General features: G+C 35.1%; 1 non-coding gene across 1 annotated transcript; it reads left to right on the plus strand.

The window, feature by feature from the left end:
• Nucleotides 1-200: 200 nt before the first annotated feature.
• Nucleotides 201-307, plus strand: LOC132520141 (U6 spliceosomal RNA). The gene has a single exon (XR_009540501.1). It is a non-coding gene; the product is annotated as a U6 spliceosomal RNA (small nuclear RNA).
• Nucleotides 308-10296: the final 9989 nt, after the last annotated feature.

A 10296-nucleotide genomic window follows, 5' to 3' on the forward strand; every position in this document is an offset into this window, starting at 1 on the left:
AGTTACATTTTACCACTGATTTTAAAGATGAGAACTCTGTTTGCAAACTTCTGTAAAATGATGGAAAAAAAATCATTCACCATTTTTTGTTGTTGTTGACTGTTTTTGCTTATATAATTTAATCTAGAAGATGTCTAGAGAGAGATGAGACTATAAGGGGCATGGGAAAATAACCAAAGATTATGTAAATGCCTTCTCAGGTGCTCGCTTCGGCAGCACATATACTAAAATTGGAACGATACAGAGAAGATTAGCATGGCCCCTGTGCAAGGATGACATGCAAATTCGTGAAGCGTTCCATATTTTTTGAAGTAAGTCAGAAAGAGAAAAACAAATGCCGTATGCTAACACATATATATGGAATCTAAGGGAAAAAAAAAAAGTACCTAGAGGTCAGATGGGAATAAAGACACAGACCTACTAGAGCATGGACTTGAGGATATGGGGAGGGGGAAGGGTAAGCTGGGACGAAGTGAGAGAGTGGCATGGACATATATACACTACCAAACGTAAAATAGCTAGCTAGTGGGAAGCAGCCACATAGCACAGGGAGATCAGCTAGGTGGTTTGTGACCACCTAGAGGGGTGGGATAGGGAGGGTGGAAGGGAGGGAGACGCAAGAGGGAAGAGATATGGGAACATATGTATATGTATAACTGATTCACTTTGTTATAAAGCAGAAACTAACACACCATTGTAAAGCAATTATACTCCAATAAAGATGTTAAAAAAAAAAAAGCCTTCTCAGGGTTTGGGTTGTTATCTAGAAGGCATCTTGTTTCATTGAGTCCAGTTATGACTTTGAGTGGGTAAGTAGCTGGTGCAGAGGACCTAGACAGTTAGGGATTTGAAGTTCATGGGAGAAACATGGAAGAGGGAGAAACAGCTGCTATATGGGTGTTGTGAGGAGGGTAGTAAAAAAAAGAAAAACTGGTTAGCCTGGCCATGATGGAAATTTGAAACACAGAAATGCCTAATACAGAAGTTTAAGGTTATTTGTAATGAGTTGTGCAATATAGACCCCTCCTTTAGCTTGCCTGAGAAATAATTCAGTTCATTTTACACTGCTGGTTAATGCTTTTATGATTCTTTAAAAAAAATGCATTCTATTTTTGATTTGATTTATTTCTAAAATATAAATAACATGTGAGAATGGTCTAGGGGCTGCAGATATCTGGATTATGGAGATCTATCTTATTTCCTTTTTCCCCTAAAATTTAAATTCAGGAGATATGCCTAGTTAGGCAACAGTGAAAGCTATTTTTAGGGCAATTTGAAAATGAGGAATTCTGAGGTAGAGTTTAAAGTAGTCTTTCCTCCTTTAGATTGCTATACATTTAATATTTCACTCTACTTCCTTTTCTTTCATTTATCTGTATTTTATTTCTAGAAGTATTTTAATTTTAAAATATAAATTGTGATTATGTTAATACTTTCATTTTCATGACTTCTTTGGTTACTATTTTGGTTGATTGAAGAAAGAAGGCACTAAATTTTTTTCCACTAGAGTTGAGGCCATTATTTACTTCTTCCATTAATATAATTAGAGGTAAAACAGTGACTAAAATCAACCTTGATCAAAGGACAACTGGACAACTAGTAATGAATCCTTTCCTTTCCTATCCAACAAGAAAGCTGCTTCTTTGTGTCTGTTCCCCAAATTGTATGGGAGAGGCTTCTGATTAAATTGGTCAGCATGGAATTATGTACAATTTGAGTATTGTTTCATCTGGAAATTGAACTGATCAACTACCAGAAAAGCTGATTTTTTTAGTAGATAGTATTTCATTCTATCCTATTCAAAATTATTTAGGGAAACTAAACTGACAAAGCAAATATTTGGAAATCTTGTCTAGAAATTGAAAATACCTAAGAAACTATTTTTATAGGAACTAAAACTAATTTTAGATTTTTAAATTGAAGGTAACACCTACCAAATACTTCAAATGATCTTTCTCTGACACCAGATATATATCTTTCTTTATTGCTAGAATAAAACTTTAGCTGTCCTTTGTGGTTATCTCAGTCATTTTCATCCTTTTGTGTCATGCAGTATTTGTGTCATGCATTTACATTTTAAAAGTTGTCGTCTATGCAGTGTGACTTTCAAACAATCGACAAACCTATTCCCATGTCAACCTCTGCTTAATCAGCAGTCACTTTTTATTCCTGCTCTTTTCAAAGGCACTTGAACTGCCTGAAAAGCTAAAGGATAATTCAAGTGAGTGCTCTGGGCTGGTTCCCTCCAGTGTTCATCTATTCAAATCCTCACATGTAATCTGGTGAAGAAGGGTGGTTCAACGGCACCATCACAGCCATGCAGAACAGATGTCCTAAAAATAAAGGGAAGAAAGTTTCCTTCTAGAAGGTGGCGTTAATTTTTCTTATTCTGGGTATGTGAGTGTGTGGCAGTTGTGAGGTAGAGGATAAAGACTAAAATTAGGAAGAGAAGATATTTTACAGTAGCAGTGCATGATCCTACCATCCCTTCTTGTTTGGCAAACACATCCTGGATGGTTTCATCAAGTGGTAGGCTGCCCTGTCTATCAATTGCTAGATTCTCATGATCATCTCCACCTTGCCAATTTACATATATACTCAATATCATCCAGAATTCTTAGGGCTTAGGCATAAAACTATTAAATATTATTGATAAAAGGATGAGTTTTTATTTTTTACTGCAGACCGTTGGATGCTGGTAGGCTTAAGTCCCTTGAACCTTTGAAATAATGCTTTATTTTTTACTTTGGGAAGTCAGATTTGGCCAAAAGTAAATATATCAAGAAACTCAAATACAAATCATTTTGGATATGAACAAAACATTTAATTTGAGAAATTTATTTGATTATGTCAGAATTTTTTTTTATTGAAGTATAGTTGATTTACAGTGTTGCAGGTATATAGCAGAGTGATTCAGTTATACATATATATATATATATACTCTTTTTCAGAATTTTTTTAAAAATTGGAATTGATGGGAGGTATAACATGGAACTGAAACTTGGGAAATGTATGTGCTTTCGTGGCAAGCAGTTTTTTGACAATTTCAATTCCCTATTTGAGAGTGTTTCATTGTAGACTTAAGTATAAGTTGGCTGTGTTCAAAATGTGAATATTGACATATTAGGAAGAAACTGTTGATGACAAAATACTAAACAAAGGATGACAGTACTTATCTTGATGTATTCCTAACCGCTGACCCCGAGACCAAGATGCAGCTGTCACATCTTCATTGTCCACAGTGGGAAAAGCATACTTTTATTTTATTTATTTATTTATTTAACAATTTTTATTTATTTATTTACTTACTTTTGGCAGTGTTGGGTCATCGTTGCTGCGGGCGGGCTTTCTCTAGTTGCGGCGAGCAGGGGCTACTCTTCGTTGCAGTGCGCGGGCTTCTCATTGCAGTGGCTTCTCTTGTTGAGGAGCATGGGCTCTAGGCACGCGGGCTTCAGTAGTTGTGGCTCGCGGGCTCTAGAGGGCAGGCTCAGTAGTTGTGGCACACGGGCTTCGTTGCTCCGCAGCATGTGGGATTTTCCCGGGCCAGGGCTCAAACCCATGTCCCCTGCATTGGCAGGCGGATTCTTAACCACTGCGCCACCAGGGAATCCCAAAAAGCATAATTTTAGAGTCAAACACATTTGAACTTGGTTTTGAACTTGAGTTATTAGCTATGTGATCAGGAGAAATTATTTTAAATCCTTGGAGCTTCAAGGTTCGTTATTAATCAAAGTACCATTTTTTTCCACTGAGAGCTGTTTTGATTTATATATAGTAGCTGTGAATATTTTTCACCAGAAGTCTTTATCTAAATATATTATAGTAAATATTTGAAAATCAGAATAAAGTTATTCATATTTCAAGGATATTTTATTGTGATTAATTAGGTATATTTTGTTATATTTATTATATGTATCCTTTCCTGAAAATGACAAAGTGAGCACTTCAGTATTTTGCTTGCAACAACAGATTTAGAGTTTCTACACTGTGACTGTTGATTTTGGAAATTATAAAATAATAAAATTTTTAGTTTTGCCTGCAACAGCTGAATTTAGGTTGAATTTTAAAGCTACTTTTTTTTGACTTCGGGGGTTTAGGGTGCATTTGTCCTGTATATTAGACATGGATTATTTGGGGGTAATTTGGCTTCATTTCTACTCCCTTTTTATTATTACATATGGGGCTTTAGAAATGGCTGGAATTACATAGGGGTTAGAATCAGTCAACAGAGGAGACCAGAAAAGACTGAGGAAAAGGGATACTAGATAGGTCCTTTAGATGAGATTTATCCAGGCAATAGATTTCAGTGAAATGCATGAAATCATTGCGAGTTTTTTTTTTTAATTTAAGAACTAATTGCTCATGTATTAGGTACTGTCTTAGGTTCTCTATGGCTACTTTAGCTTGGAGAAGATGACATTATAAAAAAGGATGTTGCTAACAAGATTAGAAACATATATTAATATACTTGTAAACATTCCTTTTAATAATTTTTAGATACATGCCATTGTGACTCAGTCCTTTTGGCATAACTGTTTTGACCCCAGAGACTCCTTCCCCCCACAAGTTCAACCATATTGTTTTCAGCCTCTTATGTTTATTCCTGCCTAATGTTCACAGTTGACAGCTTCAGTCTGTGCCCAATGTCATAATATCCTGGTCCCCCAGGCAATCTCTGAGCCTTGGAGTTGACAGTCTGGCCTCATCCCTCCTGTTGCTCTGGCTCCGGTGTGAGGTTCCTCTGACCGTGTTGTTCAGCCTTAGTGAGGCCCAGTCTGGGAGAACCTGAGGAATGGGTGGTCATCTATGTTTAGGGGAAGATGAGGGCTGCTCTTTACTTGTGTCACCGATAGTACAAAGCAGTACTGGTGTGGTTATATTTCACACAGATTAAATCTAAATAGTTTTATCAGCATGTTCATAGGGTCAAAAGAGCTGTCTCAAGTTCACCAAAATACTCTACTTCAGATTCTCTCAACACAAAGATCAATATGTACACATTGGTGGATGTTAGAATTTGTGTGTGTGTAAGATTTTTTTTTTCCCTCTTCCTGAATGTATGGCACCCAAAATTCAAATTTTCAAATATTGAAAAGTGATATTCAGGGTGTCCCTTTTCAAAGTGATATAGTTTGCATTTATTAGTATTACTTTTCAGTTGCTCCTAATGTGCTAAAATGCCTTCCAGTTGATTACCTAGTTAACAGCAGACTTTTGTTTTCTCAAACAGTAGTATGGGGATTCCTGATAGAACCCCTTCTACAGGTAGTGAATGCAATTGGATAACATGCTGAAATATGGATTTATTCACAGATACATTAGAGTCTGAGTCATGGTGATACATGTCAGTTCAAGTCATTGTTTCTTTTGTCTAAATCAGTGTTGTTGAGCCACATCCATCTGTATATGTAATGCTAATTTGCTAACAGCCTCTTCATACTAAGCCGGAACTCATTTTACCTGGTGGTTTTATTTTAAATGTATGAGCTATATTAAATAACATTCAAATAAGTAGTAGAAATTTAGCTCAAGGAATATGGAAAGAAAAGCCATACAGTTACTTTCAGAACCAGTTGGAATCTGGCACCTGACAATGATTAACCGGTTGAACAGATTAGACTAGATCTAAATCTCTGTAAATAAAATTGAAAGACAGAAATCTTTTTATTGAAAAGAACGTCAACAATTTAACAGGTCGGTGATATTTGGAAAAATACATATTATCAGTCAATACTAGGATAGGCTGGAAGATTTTGAACACACCGTACAAAACAGGACACAAAATAGGTCAACTATCCCAATAGTTCATCTGATTGAAACCAGACTTCTGAGTATTTGAAACACCAAATTATTGTTGAAAAATACACATTTTGAATAGGTATTTGACCTCTTATAGATATATTACTAATAAATAAAGCAATAATATTAATAAGTTTGATTTATGAAATAGTTATAAAAATATGTCTATCTGTGTAGTCAAAAAAGCAGTCATTTAAACCTGTCTAAATAATTTTGATTAAAATATTGGATACAGTGTGATCTACTCAGATTGAGCGCCCACAGCGAGTGAACTACTCATTTCTTTACTTCATTTTGCATCATGAACATAAGACTGAATTCATTACTTTTTAAAGATGACAATCTTTTCCAAGAAACCATTTGCATATAAAATATGTAGAGATATTAATATAACTTTATATAGTTTGCTGAACCCTACAGTAATTTGTAAAATTTGTTTATATATACATATTTTATATTACCTAAAACATAATAGGGATTAAAAAATGTTATATAGAACATACAAAGCCCTAAAGTAAATCCTGATGGGTAGTAACTGTGGCTGCCATTAAAAAAAAACAAACGTTATAGCACAGTACACTGTTCTGTGTATGTGCAGAAGGAAAACCAAACTTTGAAGAGACACCCTTCTTCAGATGTTGGCTTTTTCTTACACAAGCCTGTCTTCTGAAATATAAAGCAATTCTCTAACCTTTCATCATATTGTCTCCTACATACATACAGGAGATCGATGCAGAATTAGTTGGTGAGGTGAATACAAGGAGAGCTTGTTAATATGTGTTTGCTGCCCATTCCCAGAATAAATCATGTTTTTTCAACAAATTTCTTTCATGCAGTTTTATCTTCAAAGTGTTATTTGGACATAATTCCAGAGATGTGACAAGCAAATAAGCAAAAAATAAATAAAATAATATACAATAATGATCTTGGCCCTAAAACATGCAATTTTTCCTCTAAACACATCTTCCTTATTGGCGATCTGGCTCAAATTATATGTATATGGAAATATCCTGCGTTAAGTAACATGAACAAAGCATAGTATCTGGTTGAGATAAAAGTCCTCTTTGAATATTGTTTGTAACTTGAAGACTTTTCTCACTCGTTGGATAGATTCCATTAAACACAGCCGGGAGCAATATATAGTGTGGATTATATGACTTTGGTGTAATGGACATGCAAATACATATTTTTCACGTACAATATACAAACATCTCAGCAGGACAATTGGATAATGGAGCCAAAAAATCAGAAAACTGGCAAATGTGCAATGGACTTCTATGGCTTGATTCCACACTTCAAATATAATGAACATTTAATTCATCTGATGTCTTTTTTTAATTGGAGACACATTGGTAGAGGGGCATTTGAGTTCACAAACACTCTCAATTACTTCCATGTTAACCACATTTCACAAACTTCCAACTTGTGAACTATTTTCTAAAAAAAAACTTACGTGGTAGAACTTGCAGACTTTGGCCAACTCAAGTTTTCATTCCTTTTTTTTTGGCTTTGCCTCTCAAATTATGTTCCCCTGAAGTCAGATTTCATGTTTCAGCCTCATGTGGCAATTTAAATGCAATTGCAATTATCACATTTTTAGAAACTAAAAATTTTAATTAATTTTGCCGAAGAGTGCCAGGTTAACATCAAACTTTCAGCAGTGTTTACTGACTGTTATAGTTTATTACCTTCTATATGATTCTACAACGTAAACTATAGTAAATAATAATAAAAATGTCTAGATTTGCATAGCTTTACAGTTTACAAAGGCAATGTATTCATTCATTTAGCCAATAAATGTTTGTTGACCACATACAACATACAACATGCCATAAGTTTTCTTACACTCAGGAAATAAAAGGGAGAAGAGAAAATACTGGTCCCTGCCCTCATGAAACTTTCAGTCTAGCCTCATAAAATCCTTGCACACTGACATAGATACCTCTGAGGTCCATTAACTTCCCACCTCCAAGTAACTGCTACCCTAAACTTTGTGTTTTAGTTTACCCAATGTAATTGTATCCCTAAACAAGAGGCTTTTCAGTTATACCTGTTTTTTGCCCTTATATAAATGGAATCATACTTGCTTTTTTCATTCATGATTTTTTTTTGCATTTTCTTGCTTTTTTCATTCATGTTTTTTTTTGTATTTTCTTCCATGTCTGCATAGCTGTAGATGTCTATTTTCACTGCAGCAAGGGATGAACATACAACTGTTCATGAACTGATAAAGTCTAATGCTGGGGGATATTAATGAGTTTCAATTACCCCACATCTTCACCAACTCTTGGAATTCTTAAGCTTATAATTTTTTTGCCTATATGGTAGGTTAGGAAGATATCTGTGTTTTTTTTTGTTTGTTTTTTTTGCGGTACGCGGGCCTCCCACTGTTGTGGCCTCTCCCGTCGCGGAGCAACAGGCTCTGGATGCGCAGGCTCAGCGACCATGGCTCATGGGCCCAGCCGCTCCGCGGCATGTGGGATCTTCCCGGACCGGGGCATGAACCCGTGTCCCCTGCATCGGCAGGCGGACTCTCAACCACTGCGCCACCAGGGAAGCCCTCTAATTGTGTTTTTAATTAGGATTTCCTTAATTACTAATGAAGTTAGCATTTTTCACAAGTTTATTGGTCATTTTTGTTTTAAGACTTGCCATGTGTCCTATTGTAATGGTTTTTTTTGTTGATTCTTACATATTTTATATTTTTTGGATACTAATCCTTTGTAAGTAATATGTGTTTTGTAAATATTTCCTCCAAGTTTATGGTTTGCCTTCCACCTTTTTTCTCACTGATAAACACTACTGATTTTTATTAAGCCAGGTAATAGCATTTTAAAATATTAAGGGATTTGTATCAAAGCCTTAGGATGCTATAGATACTAGTATAAAAAGGATATTAATTAATAAATCATTAAATGATTTTTGAAAGGTCTTAAGCAGTGAAAGGCCTTAAACTACAGAAGTCTTTAAAATATGATAAAATACCTAGCAATTGGAAGCATCAGTCAAACTGTTTTTTTAATTTAATTTTTATTTTATGTTGGGGTATTATCTGATTTACAATGTTGTGTTAGTTTCAGGTGTGCAGCAAAGTGGTTCAGTTATACATATACATTTATCCACTCTTCTCCAGATTCTTTCCCATATAGGTTATTACAGAATATTCAGTAGAGTTCCCTGTGCTACACGGTAGGTCCTTGTTGATGATTTATTTTATATATAGTAGTGTGTATATGTTAATCCCAACCTCCTAATTTATCCCACCCCCACCTTTCCCCTTTGGTAACCATAAGTTTGTTTTGAAAGTCTGTGAGTCTGTCTCTGTTTTGTAAATAAGTTCATTTGTATCATCTTTTTAGATTCCAAGTATAAGTGATATCGTATGATATTTGTCTTTCTCTGTCTGATTTACTTCACTTAATATGATAATCTCAAGGTCCATCCATGTTGCTGCAAATGGCATTATTTCATTCTTTTTTATGGCTGTGTAATATTTCATTGTCTATATGTACCAGATCGTCTTTATGCATTCATCTGTCAGTGGACACTCAGGCTGCTTCCATGTTTTGGCTATTGTAAATAGTGCTACTATGAACATTGGGGTGCATGTATCTTTTCAAATTATGGTTTTCTCCAGATATATGCCCGAGAGTGAGATTGCTGGGTTGTATGGTAATTCTATGTTTAGTTTTTTAAGGAACCTCAATGCTGTTCTCCACAGTGGCTGTACCAATTTACATTCCCACCAAAAGTGTAGAAGGGTTTCCTTTTCTCCACACCCTCTCCAGCAAACCCTCTTTATTGTTTGTACATTTTTTGTTGCTGGCCATATTCTGACTGGTGTGAGGTGTTTTCTCACTGTAGTTTTGATTTGAATTTCTCTAATAATTAACAATGTTGAGCATCTTTTCATGTGCTTTTTGGCCATCTGTATGTCTTCTTTGGAGAAATGTCTATTTAGGTCTTCTGCCCATTTTTTTATTGGGTTATTTTTTTTTTGATATTGAGCTGCATGAGCTGTTTGTAAATTTTGGAGATTAATCCCTTGTCGGTTGCATTGCTTGCAAATATTTTCTCCCATGTTGTGGGTTGTCTTTTCATTTTGTTTATATTTTCCTTTGCTGTGCAAAAGCTTTTAAGTTTAATTAGGTCCCATTTGTTTATTTTTGTTTCTATTTTCATTACTCTAGGAGGTGGATCCAAAAAGATATTACTGCGATTTATGTCAAAGTGTGTTCTGCCTATGTTTTCCTCTAAGAGTTTTATAGTATCCAGTTTTAAATTTAGGTCTTTAATCTATTTTGAGTTTATTTTTGTGTATGGTGTTAGAGAATATTCTAATTTCATTCTTTTACATGTACCTGTCCAGTTTTTCCCAGAATCACTTATTGAAGAGACTGTCTTTTCTCCACTGTATATTCTTGCCTCCTTAGTTGTAGATTAATTGACCATAAGTGAGTGGGTTTATTACTGGGCTTTCTACCTTATTCCATTGGT

The sequence above is a fragment of the Lagenorhynchus albirostris genome, chromosome 4, assembly GCF_949774975.1.
Source record: "Lagenorhynchus albirostris chromosome 4, mLagAlb1.1, whole genome shotgun sequence".
In the NCBI taxonomy this organism is placed as follows: Eukaryota; Metazoa; Chordata; class Mammalia; order Artiodactyla; family Delphinidae; genus Lagenorhynchus; species Lagenorhynchus albirostris.